Consider the following 13396-nt stretch of genomic DNA (forward strand, 5'->3'; position numbering starts at 1 on the left):
CTCTGGGTAGGGGGTGTTAGAAGTTGTCTCTGGAGATTACATTTGAGCTGAGATGCTAAAGAAAGACAGCCGTCTAAATAGGTATATGGGTAAAGTCTTCTAAGAAGAGGGATCCTCTAAGTATAGAATGAGGCTGGAACTTTTTAAGAGCTGAGGGATCAGGGAAGAGATAGCTGAGTGCTTGAAGAGTAGTCAACTCTTCGCATGAGGTGGCCAAAGTACTGGAGTTTCAGCTTCAGCATCATCCTTCCAAAGGAATCCCAGGACTGATCTCCTTCAGAATGGACTGGTTGGATCTCCTTGCAGTCCAAGGGACTCTCAAGAGTCTTCTCCAACACCACAGTTCAAAGCATCAATTCTTCAGCACTCAGCTTTCTTCACAGTCCAACTCTCACATCCATACATGACCACTGGAAAAACCATAGCCTTGACTAGACGGACCTTTGTTGGCAAAGTAATGTCTCTGCTTTTGAATATGCTATCTAGGTTGGTCATAACTTTCCTTCCAAGGAGTAAGCGTCTTTTAATTTCATGGCTGCAGTCACCATCTGCAGTGATGCGAAGAGTTGACTCATTAGAAAAGACTCTGATGCTGGGAGGGATTGGGGGCAGGAGGAGAAGGGGACGACAGAGGATGAGATGGCTGGATGGCATCACTGAATCGATGGACATGAGTCTGAGTGAACTCTGGGAGTTGGTGATGGACAGGGAGGCCTGGCATGCTGCAATTCATGGGGTCACAAAGAGTTGGACACGACTGAGCGACTGAACTGAACTGAACTGAAGAGTAGTATGGCAATAGGTGAGGTTTGAGAGTGCACAGGGACATGTGGAGCCTGTAGACTATGGTAAAGACTGTTTACTCTTCCTGTGATTGGATACCTCTGAAAAGTTTTCAGCAGGGGAGTAATGAGATAGGGTTTATATTTTTGTGGGTTCACTCTGGCTGTTGTGAGGAGAAACAAACTAAGAGATGAATCTGTGAGGCCAGTTGAGAGAGTGTTACCCTACTTCAGTTGGGAGATAATGCACATCTCAGTCCAAGGTGGTAAAAAGTGGTGAGATTAGATTTATAGTTTGATGGTGGAGCCAACAAGATTTGCTCAGGACTGTAGGCTGTGAGGTGGCACTAGTGGTAAAGAACCAGCCTCCCAATGCAGGAGACATAAGAGACCTGGGTTCAGTCCCTGGGTTGGGAATATCCCTTGGAGGAGGGCACGGCAAACCACTCCAGTATTCTTGCCTGGAGAATCCCATGGACAGAGGAGCCTGACAGGGTATAGTCCATAGGGTCTCAAAAAGTTGAACAAGACCTAGCATGCAAGCACGCATGTAGGCTGTGAGAAAGGAGTTAATTATGATTTGCATCCTGAGCAATTGAATGATTTGTGTTATTTACTGTGTGGGAAATACTGGGAAAGGAGTAGATTTAGAAGGTGATATTAAGGGTGCTGTTAAGGATATATTGAGTTTGAGATGCTTGTTAGACTTCCAGGTAGGGATGCTAGATGGTCAGTTAGATACATGGCTATGGTGTTCAAGAGAGTCATCAGTGAATAGATAGCACTGAAAGCCTTGGCTCTGAGTGAGATCATTTAGGGAAGGACTGTAGGTAGGACAGAGAAGGGCTTCCCTGGTGGCTCAGCAGTAAAGAATCTGCAATGCTAGAGACAAGGGTTTGATCCCTGGGTGGGGAAGATCCCCTGCAGAAAGAAGTGGCAACCCACCCAGCATTCATGCCTGAGAAGTCCCATGCACAGTGGAGCCTGGTGGGCTACAGTCCATCCATGGGGTTGCAAAAGAGTTGAACATGTCATAGTGACTAAACAACAACAAATACAGGACAGACAAAGGTTGGAGGCCCGAGCCTTGAGCACACACTTAGTGGTATGACAGAGAAGCAGATGAAGCAAAATAGACTGAGAAGTAGCTAATGCTGTACTTTAACAACAGCCAAGTGAAGAGGGTAGAAGGGAGCAAATGTGAAGGAAGGGTAAGTGAGGACTGAGAATTGTCTTTTCGATTTGGCAATGTAGAGGTTATTGGTGCCTTGTCAGGAGGGGATCCCATGAAATGGTGAAGGTGTAAGCTTGATTGGATTGGAGTCAAGAAAATATGGGAAAGAAGGAAGTGCAGACACCAATTATGGACAGTTTTTGTAAGGAGTTTTTCTATAATGTGCAGGGAAAGGGGGCCACAGCTGAACAGGGTTTGTCAGAATGGGTTTAAGACATCACATTTTATGATATTTTTATATGCTGATAAGATTATTCCAGTCAAGAAGAAAAAAAGAAAATTCACAGAGAAGAGGGATAATTGCATGAGCAAATCCTTGAGTATACTAGAGGGGTGCCTAAGTGGAGGAATTTTTTTTTTTTCTTTCCTGCACCATGTGGATCTTAGCTCCAAACCAAGGATCAAACCTGCACCCCTTGCTGTGGAAAAGCCTTAACCACTGGACCCACCAGGGAAGTCCTCAAGTGGAGGAATTGATCTTAGGAATTGTAACAATTTACCTATAGTAATAGAGAAGGAAGAGTATAGGGGTACTGCTGCTGCTGCTGCTGCTGCTAAGTCGCTTCAGTCGTGTCCGACTCTCTGTGACCCCATAGACAGCAGCCCACCAGGTACCCCCATCCCTGGGATTCTCCAGGCAAGAACACTGGAGTGGGTTGCCATTTCCTTCTCCAATGCATGAAAGTGAAAGTGAAGTCACTCAGTTGTGTCCGACTCTTCACGACCCCATGGACTGCAGACTACCAGGCTCCTCTGCCCATGGGATTTTCCAGGCAAGAGTACTGGAGTGGGGTGCCATTGCCTTCTCCGGTATAGGGGTACAACTGCAAGTAAATTGGAAGATCTGTTGATAGGAAGATGTGGAACTTCTCTTTTACTACTCTTATGTCAATGAAATAAGCAGGATCATCAGTGAAGAGAAGGAGCAGGAAAAAGAGGTTTATGTAGAGGGGTAAGATGTGAAATCATCATTAGGATAACAATGCTAGCATTAAATAGTATTTACTGTGTGCCACATATTATTTTGGGCTTCCCTTGTGGCTCAGCTCGTAGAGAATCTGCCTGCAATGGGGGAGACCTGGGTTCGATCCCTGGGTTGGGAAGATTCCCTGGAGAAGGGAAAGGCTACCCACTTTAGTATTCTGGCCTGGAGAATTCCATGGACTGTATAGTCTATGGAGTGGCAAAGAGCCAGACATGACTGAGCAACTTTCACATATTATTTTATGTGCCTTACATTTATTAACTCATTTAATTCTTATAATGCTAAAAGGTAAATACTCTTATTACCTCTGTTTATAGATGCTTTTGAACTGTGGTGTTGGAGAAGACTCTTGAGAGTCCCTTGGACTGCAAGGAGATCCAACCAGTCCATTCTGAAGGACATCAGCCCTGGGATTTCTTTGGAAGGAATGATGCTGAAGCTGAAACTCCAGTACTTTGGCCACCTCATGCAAAGAGTTGACTCACTGTAAAAGACTCTGATGCTGGGAGGGATTGGGGGCAGGAGGAGAAGGGGACGACAGAGGATGAGATGGCTGAATGGCATCACTGACTCTATGGACGTGAGTCTGAGTGAACTCCAGGAGTTGGTGATGGACAGGGAGGCCTGCCATGCTGCGATTCATGGGGTTGCAAAGAGTCGGACACGACTGAGCAACTGAACCGAACTGATAGTGTCTTAGTCCTTTCAGGATACTATAACAGAATACCATAGACTGGGTAGCTTATAAACAACAGAAATTTATTTCTTACATTTCTGAAGACTGGAAAGTCCCAGGTCAAGGTGCTGGAAGATCTAGTGTCTGCTGAGAGCCCACTTCTTGGTTGGTAGACTCTTTTGCAATAGCCTCAAAGGTTGAAGGCAACTCTGGGGTCACTTTTATTTATATTTTGTTTTTTTATTTTTTTCTCAGTTTTATTGAGATATATTTGATATATTGGGGTTTCTTTATGAGAGTTCTAGTGAAAGTGGAGAGTGAAAAAGTTGGCTTAAAGCTCAACATTCAGAAAATGAAGATCATGGCATCTGGTCCCATCACTTCATGGGAAATAGATGGGGAAACAGTGGAAACAGTGTCAGACTTTATTTTTTGGGGCTCCAAAATCACTGCAGCCATGAAATTAAAAGACGCTTACTCCTTGGAAGGAAAGTTATGACCAACCTATATAGCATATTGAAAAGCAGAGACATTACTTTGCCAACAAAGGTCCATCCAGTCAAGGCTATGGTTTTTCCAGTGGTCGTGTATGGATGCGAGAGTTGGACTGTGAAGAAAGCTGAGCACCAAAGAATTGATGCTTTTGAACTGTGGTGTTGGAAAAGACTCTTGAGAGTCCCTTGGACTGCAAGGAGGTCCAACCAGTCCATTCTGAAAGAGATCAGTCCTGGGATTTCTTTGGAAGGAATGATGCTGAAGCTGAAACTCCAGTACTTTGGCCATCTCATGCAAAGAGTTGACTCATTGTAAAAGACTCTGATGCTGGGAGGGATTGGGGGCAGGAGGAGAAGGGGACGACAGAGGATGAGATGGCTGAATGGCATCACGGACTCGATGGACGTGAGTCTGAGTGAACTCCGGCAGTTGGTGATGGACAGGGAGGCCTGGCGTGCTGTGATTCATGGGGTCGCAAAGAGTTGGACACAACTGAGCGATTGAACTGAACTGAACTGAACTGAATCCCATTCATGAGGGCTCCACCTTTATATCTAATCTACACCCAAAGACATGCCCCAACACACACCTACTAATGCTGCACATTGAGGATTAGGTCTTAACATGAATTTTGCCTTCCAATTTAGAAGTGTGGGAGGATAGGTTGACAAGAGAATTTTGCGGACCCATTTGAAACCATAGTAATGAAGTTACATCAGTTAGCATGGCTTTGTGTATTCTTCAGATTCATTTGATATAGTGACTGAGTAGATAATTGGCCTGGGGGTGGGGTCTATTTACAGTAAATGTGCCCGAGGAAGGGCAAAGGAGTTGAGAGTGATTATAAGGGAAGGATTACAATGAACCATGAGATGCTGGAGGAGTAAAGAGCCTTTTTTTTTTTTGCTGAGTCAATTCAATCGTGCCCCTTTATTTGAGACCCTATGGACTGTAGCCTTCCAGGCTCCTCTGTCCATAGGATTCTGTAGGCAAGAATACTGGAATGGGTTGCCATGTCCTTCTTCAGGGCATCTTCCCAACTCAGGGAAGAACCTGTGTCTCTTAGGTCTACTTGCTTTGATAGGAGGGATCTTTACCACCAGCACCACCTGGGAAGCCCTAGTAAAGAGCCAGGGATAGGCAAAACAGTTCTGAAGGCCTGGCCCTACCAGATATGAGAAATTTCTGTGAGGCTAATGGGCTTCTCAGGTGGCACTAGAGGTAAAAAACCTGCCTGACAATGAAGGATATGTAAGAGACAAGGGTTCCATCCTTTGGTCTGGAAGATCCCCTCATGGCAACCCATTCCAGTATTCTTGCATGGAGAATCCCATGGACAGAGGAGACTGGCAGGCTGCAGTCTACAAGGTTTCACAGAGTCAGACACGACTGAAGCGACTTAGCATGCATGCAAGTAAGATAGAGTAGTGTTAGTACAGAAGTTGATAACTTGACTAATGAATAGAATACAGAGTCCAGCAAAAGACTCCTATAGAAGGAGTATAGAATGTTATTAAGTGACAGAATTAGATGTCAAATCAGTGTGTAAAAGAAGAATTGTCAAACAGATGGAGCCACACAAAAAGTGGTTACCCAGATTAAACTGAGTCACCATTTCAGGCTAAAAACAAATATCAGTTCCAGGCAGATTGAGACACTATATGTCAACAGTAAAATTTAAAAATTCTGAATAGAAAACAAAGGTATCTCCATGAACTTAGGAAAGGAAACTATTTCTAAATAAGAGGAATGATAAATTTGACCATATTAAGAACCTTGTTTAAAAAAAAATATATACCTGAAAGAAAGAAAAAGAAGTTACAACCTGAGTTGATAGTCACAGGAAGTGTTCATTTAAAGTTGGGATAGATTATTTCTTAAAAGTTGAGTAAAACATCCTGTAAAATCATCTGGGCTAGGTGCTTTCTTTGTGGAAAGGTTATAAACAGCTTAAATATCTTTTAAATTAAATCTGATGTAAACTAAATGTCTAGTTACAGAATGATTCAGAGAACCATGATTTCTTCTTGAGTCAGATTTGGTAAGTCATTTTTTAGAGTTTGTCTATTTCATCTAAGTTTTCAAAATTATTTCATAAAGTTGTTATGACATTCTATTATGCATGAATGCATGTGTTATATATACTTGTTGGAAGTTGTTTTAACAATGAGTGTAAAATGCTATATATAGTACTACACAGGTTATCTCTTTTCAAGTGAGTTTTGGTAATGTGCACATTTCAAAGTATTTGGTCTATTGTTATCTAAGTTGTCAAATGTATGGGCATAAAGTTGTTTGTAGTTCCTTTATAATCTTTTTAATATTCGTAGATTTATAATGATGTCTCATCTCCCATTCCTGATATTGATAATCTGTATCTTCTTTCTCTTTTTTTTCCTTTTTTTCTAATTTTACAATAGCCACCCTCAGTTCAGTCAGTTCAGTTGCTCAATTCAGTTGCTCAATCGTGTCTGACTCTTTGTGACCCCATGGATTGCACCACGCCAGGCTTCCCTATCCATCACCAACTCCTGGAACTTGTTCAAATTCATGTCCATCAAGTTGGCGATGCCATCCAACCAACTCACCCTCTGTCGTCCCCTTCTCCTCCTGCCTTCAATCTTTCCCAGCATCAGGGTCTTTTCCAGTGAGTCAGTTAGTCACATTGGGTGGCCAAAGTATTGGAGTTTGAAGTTCAGCATCAGTCCTTCCAATGAATAGTCAGAACTGATTTCCTCTAGGTTTGACTGGTTTGATCTCCTTGCTGTCCAGGGGACTCTCAAGAGTCTTCTCCAAAACCAATGTTCAAAAGCATCAATTCTTCAGTGCTCAGCTTTCTTTATGGTCCAACTCTCACATTCATTCATGACTACTGGAAAAATCACAGCTTTGACTAGACAGACCTTTGTCGGGAAAGTAATATTTCTGCTTTTTAATATGCTCTCTAGGTTTGTCGTAACCTTTCTTCCAAGGAGCAAGCATCTTTTAATTTCATGCCTGCAGTCACCATCTGCAGTGATTTTGGAGCCCAAGAAAATAAAGCCTCTCACTGTTTACATTGTTTCCCCATCTGTCTGCCATGAAGTAATGGGACCAGGTGCCATGATCTTTGGTTTTTGAATGTTGAGCTTTAAGCCAGCTTTTTCACTCTCCTCTTTCACTTTCATCAAGAGGCTCTTTAGTTTCTCTTTGTTTTCTGCCATAAGGGTGGTATCATCTGCATATCTGAGGTTATTGATATTTCTCCCAGCAATCTTGATTCCAGCATGTGCTTCATCCAGTCCAGCATTTTGCATGATGTACTCTGCATACAATTTAAATAAGCAAGGTGACAATATGTAGCCTTGACATACTCCTTTCCCAATTGGAACCAGCCTGTTGTTCCATGTCCAGTTCTGTTGCTTCTTAACCTGCATACAGATTTCTCAAGGGGCAGGTAAGATGGTCTGGTATTCCTATTTCTTTAAGAATTTTCCAGTGTGTTGTGATCCACACAGTCAAATGCTTTGGCATAGTCAACGAAATAGAAGTAGATGTTTTTTTCTGGAATTTTCTTGCTTTTTCAATGATCCACTGAATGTTGGCAATTTGAACTCTGGTTCCTCTGCCTTTTCTAAATCCAGCTTGAACATCTGGAAGTTCTCAGTTCATGTACTGTTGAAGCCTGGCTTGGAGAATTTTGAGCATTACACTGCTAGCGTGTGTATGTGTGTGTGTTAGTTGTTCAGTTGTGCCCAACTCTTTGCGACCCCGTAAACTGCAGCCTGCCAGGCTCCTCTCTCCATGGCATTTTCCAGGCAAGGATGCTAGAGTGGGTTGCCTTTTCCTTCCCTAGCATGTGAGATGAGTGCAATTGTGCAGTAGTCTGAATATTCTTTGGCATTGCTGTTCTTTGGGATTGGAATGAAAACTGACCTTTTCCAGTCCTGTGGCCACTGCTGAGTTTTCCAAATTCACTGGCATACTGAGTGCAGCACTTTCACAGCATCATCTTTTAGGTTTTGAAATAGCTCAACTGGAATTCCATCATCTCCACTAGGTTTGTTCATAGTGATGCTTCCTAAGGCCTACTTGACTTCGCACTCCAGGATGTCTGACTCTGGTTGAGTAATCACACCGTTTTGGTTATCTGGGTCATTAAAATCTTTTTTGTATAGATCTTCTGTGTATTCTTGCCACCTCTTCTTAATATCTTCTGCTTCTGTGAAATTCATACTATTTCTGTCTTTTATTGTGCCCATCTTTGTGTGAAATATTCCCTTGGTATCTCTAATTTTCTTGAAGTTTTTACATTTTTTAAAAAGTATACTTTTCTTTTTTTTTTTTTTTTTTGGCCATGTGGCATGTGGGATCTTACTTCCCCAACCAGGGATTGAACCTGCACCTCCTGCATTGGAAGTGTGGAGTCTTAGTCTTCCTGGAAGTCCAGGAAGTTCTCTTGGTCACTTCGAAGTTTAGTAATCTTCTTCTAATTTTTCTGTCTTCATTTTCATTGATTTCTGGTCTTATCTTTTCTTATTTATTTTTTTCTGCTTGTTTTGGAGTTAAAGGGAAGCTTCTGTTATTGATTTGAGATCTTTATTCTTTTAAAATATATATGGCGGTATGACTATCCCTCTAAGTATTACTTGAGTTTTGGTATGTTATATTTTAGTTTTAATTCATTTTAAAACATTTACTAATTTCTCTTTTGATTTCCCTTTTCACCTATGGATTATTTAGAATTGCATTATTTAATTTCTAAATACTTGGATAACTTCTAAATATCTATGTTATTTAGTTCTAACTTAGTGTCATTATGGTCTAAGAATATCCTTTTTTGATTGTAGTATTTTAAAAATTTGTTGAGGTTTGCCTTATGGCCCAGATTTAGTCACTCTCAGTGAATTCTCCTTGTACACTTGAAAAGAAAGTATATTTGCTAAGGAAGAATGTACTGTCAGTGTTAATTAGCCCCAGGTAGTTGATAGTGCTGTTCGGGTCTTCTGTGTCCTGTATTCAGGATGATACTGACATTGTGTGGAGAGAGTGGGGATCATAGTGGGATGTTGGGTTGTGTTTACTTTATACAGTAGGTTTAATTATTATATTATTATAGAAACAAACAAATAAATAAAGCATGAACCAATGGTTAGGATGTGCTGTGAACCAAGGATTTTGATTACTATAGCCATGAATACAGTTTTTAAAGGATTTGATGTCTGTATTTGGAGGTTTGAATTTTTTAATTCCTAATAAAGAACATATTATGTAATTTGGAGCCTGAAAGGAGATGGAATTTCCTTTGACCTTGGGCCCTAAATTTTCTAAAAGGGTACTCAAACAAGAATCAGCTTGAGGAACCAAAAGAAAAGAAAGCTGTCCTGGCTAAAGGGTAGTGAACCAGCCAGAAAACTGAGGAAGGTGAAGTTCAAGGGGTGTGCAGGACCAGCTCATGTCCAACCTATAGGCCAAAACAAGGAGTCTGGGTTTTATTCTGAGTGTGATGAGAAGCCATTGGAGGCCACAGATGAAAGAGTGAAATAGTGAAAGAATATGATGTGCATAGCTAAGGTAGGGCACCACAGAGGGACAAGAGAGCCTTGGCTTTCCAAGGAGGGGACTGTTGCAATAGTACAGGTGAGATATCAGAGGTCGTGGTATAATTGGGGGTTATATCATGTTGGAAAGAGCAAAATCATTGACATCATCATCATCACTACCACCACCAGCACCACGATTGTCTCCAAGGCATACTGAGTACTGTTTAGGTGCCAGGCTTAGAATTTCACATGCATAATTTCTTTTAACCCGCACAATAACTCCTATGTGGTAGGAGTTATTTATTTTACCATTTAAATTGAGACTTAAAGAAGTTAACTTTCTTAACCAGAACATGTTTGTTGGTTTCCAGGTTAGTTATAAGACACAATTTTGATTTTTAAGGAGCTAAGGAAAAAATTTGATGAATGTAAATATGGCACAGAATTGATGGGAAATAATTTTCTAGCCAGCGCTAGAAAATAAGGGGTATAGTTCTTAAGGTTAAAGTATTCTTATTATAATTTGTAACTGGATGTCCATGGGTTACTAAAGGTATGTAAAAACCAGTAGACACTTTGTCACAAAAGATCCTATTTGGTAGTTCTAAAAATGTTAGGGGCATGGAGGGAGAAAGGAGAACATGTTTTTGTCTTTCCTAGTATTTCCTCCAACAGAAGGACTTAAATTAGTGTAATATCTCTGCCATTTACTCATTCCATGCCAGGTGGGGAAAAGTGACATCTCTCTTCAAGTGTAAGTTTAGAAAAAACAGTTTAGACATGTTCAGCTTTTCCTGTTTTCCTTTTTGGGACCTAACCTGCCCATGGAGCACACATTTCCTTCTGTTTCTTCTGGGGCAGTCCTCTCTTCCCTGTGAGAAACCAGTACTACCGTGATAGGCTGCTGTGTCTGTCTTCTGCAAGGAGGGGTTCAGTTACAATCTATTTTGCTCCTTCACTAAGCTTGTCCTCCAGTCTGGCCTTTCATAGTAATAAAGGTGGTATTTAACCCTATACTTGTCTAACATCTTGTTTTTGTGGTTTAGTCACTAAGTGGTGTCTGACTCTTGTGACCCCGTGGACTTGGGGACATAGCCAGCCAAGCTCCTCTGTCTGTGGGATTTTCCAGGCAGGAATACTGGAGTGGGTTGCCATTTCTTTCTCCAGGGGATCTTCCCAATCCAGGAGTCAAACCCAGGTTTCCTGCATTGCAGGCAGATTGTTTACTGACTGAGCCACCAGGGAAGCCAAGCTCTTGTTTAATTTCTCAGTTATTAATAGTTTAACACTCAGGTGGGTCAGGGTTTCCCTAATGGCTCAGTGGGTAAGGAATCCACCTGCAGTGCAGGAGACACACAAAACTTGGTTCAACCCCTGGGTGGGGAAGATCCCTTGGAGAAAGAAATGGCAACCAACTCCAGTATTCTTGCCTGGAAAATTCCACTGACAGAGGAACCTAGCAGGTTACAGTCCAGGGGGTCTCAAAGAATGGGACATGACTGAGCACAAGGCACAGGTGGGGCAGAAGAGTATTATTATTTGACTTCTCTCAGAGCCTCCTACCCCAACTAGAAAGAAAAATTGATCTTCATAAATTAGATCAGTTGATAGGGAGACTTAAGTCAAGGGTGATGCTGATTCTTTGTACTGTATGAAATAGAAGTTAACTTTTGGGGAAGAATGGCTAAGGGTTTTAATAATGTTGACAATTAATATTGGAGCTTTTAGAATGGTTAGAAGTTATTCCTAGTGCTTTAGCTATGAAAGTTGAGTCATTAGTTGCTATCAAATGTGACAAGATAAAATAACAGCTTTAAGTGGGCAAGGAGAAGCAGGAAAAGTGAGACAGATGCTTACATGCTCTGTATAACTACTAATGATGAATATTGAGTGCTTCATTTTTCCTGATTAAATTATTAAACCCAACTTTTCCTTTATCCAAAATTAATGAGATTTCTTATCCTCTCATTCTAGCTGCTTTTTGGTATAGTTGTTATTTCTTCTCATATCTATTCTGTGGAACTAAAGAAATAGTGTATTGCCATGTAGTCTTACTAATACTCAAGGTTGATCTTTAAAATCTTGTTATTTAGTTAAACCTCTGTGTAGGATCTAGGGAGGATTGACAGTGCTGTTCTTTGATGCCCTTTTAAAATTCCTGGAAGGGAGTTATCATTTTAATATGCATATTAAAAGGTATTCTCCAGGTGTTCTCTAACTTGGCTGAACACCAAACAAAAGAAAATAGGCCTCTATTTCAGCAGGGACCTTTGAATTATAAGAAATGAAAGATAATTTTTCTCACCAGGAAAAGAAAGATGATTTTCTTCACTCAGTGGGATGTTAAGTTTTAGAATCTCATTCCTGGAGAGGTTTAAGAACCTGTAGATGATTCTTAACCAGATCTGTGCTGTCTGTGTTCAGTAGGGACCAGATGATCTTTGTGATGGAGAATGGCCAGGGTCACTCTTTTGCCTTTGCATTCTGTAGTAAAATGAAGATTCACCAGGACTACTTCTAGGTGATTTAAATGTAAGAATATTATAATATAAAAATGTAAACTTTTATAAAAGTAAGTGTGTAAAATTTTGAACATTTTATATTACTAACATTTTATTGTTTAAAGGACTTTAAATAAGGTAAAGCAAGATTTTTTCCCCATAGATTGGGGAAAAAAAACACAAGAGAGAAAAAGTAATGAGGGAGTGGAAGGAGTAGAAGAAGAGCAGAAGAAAAGAAGTGAGGGGTTCTGGGTTTCTATAGCTACACAAATAACAGTGATAATTCTTCCACTGATCTAAAGCATTACTTTTCAATCTTGGTTCTGGCAGTCGTTACTGACTATGAAGATAACCCAAATGAATAAATCTATAACAAGTTCATATATAACTGGTTCATTTTTTGTACTATGTGCCAGTGAATTTTGAAATTTACTTAGGTTTTCAGTTAAAAAGTCTGGGTTTATGTTAATTATGTAGCAGACAGTATCTTGGATTTTTACCAAGTAGTTGTACATAATGCTCTGTGAAGTATTAATTTTTGTCCAAGGAATCCATTTTTCTCTTTTTATAAATGGCAGCATAAAGTATAGGGCAACATCAAATAGTACATACTCTCAGTTTGAGTTTTAGTTTACTGAATTAAAACTCTAACTCCTGTCTCTGTTGAGGTGAGGACTTTGCAGGTGCCTGCTGAGAGCATTTTTGAGAGTAATGGAAGCCTTTTCCTCCCTAGTTGCTTCACCTCTTCGAAAGAGATAGTTATGACTCATCTCTTGTCTCTTTATCTATTTCATAGCTGTCTCTCTTTCCCTATCTAATTAGCCATTGTTTGGAGTGGAGGTGGGACCTTCAGAGAAGGTCATTAATTTGCTAGGTGAAATATCCCAAAAGTGTTTACCCCAGCAAATATGTGTTCACATATCACTTGTTTGGGATCTTCTTGGGGGCAAAGATTAGGTCCTTTTTACACTGTATTCATGGCATCTAGCACATGACAATCAATGTTTGCAAAATGCACAGATTTATGAAACAGCAAGCCTCCTGTTTCAGTTTAGCTTGAGAAACAAGAATGTAAACATGTGCCACTAATTTAACACTTTATCCATGTTCCATGAAGTCAAAGGGAAATCTAAAGTAAGAAACATTTAACATTTAAATCAAAAGCATTTGTATTTCATTTGCTTACCTGATTTTAATCAAC

At 40.5% G+C, this 13396-nt stretch overlaps 1 protein-coding gene across 2 annotated transcripts in view; it reads left to right on the forward strand.

Annotated features, from left to right (window-relative positions):
* The window catches only part of ATG10 (autophagy related 10), a 292933-nt gene extending 283507 nt beyond the window's left edge, over nt 1-9426 (forward strand). For both annotated transcript variants that reach the window (XM_005209716.5, XM_059888478.1), the window contains one exon: nt 3319-9426. The gene's annotated coding sequence lies outside the window, so the exon portion shown is untranslated. The remainder of the gene's footprint in view (nt 1-3318) is intronic.
* The last annotated feature ends 3970 nt before the right edge of the window (nt 9427-13396 follow it).

Source organism: Bos taurus, chromosome 7 (genome assembly GCF_002263795.3).
Source record: "Bos taurus isolate L1 Dominette 01449 registration number 42190680 breed Hereford chromosome 7, ARS-UCD2.0, whole genome shotgun sequence".
Taxonomy (NCBI): Eukaryota; Metazoa; Chordata; class Mammalia; order Artiodactyla; family Bovidae; genus Bos; species Bos taurus.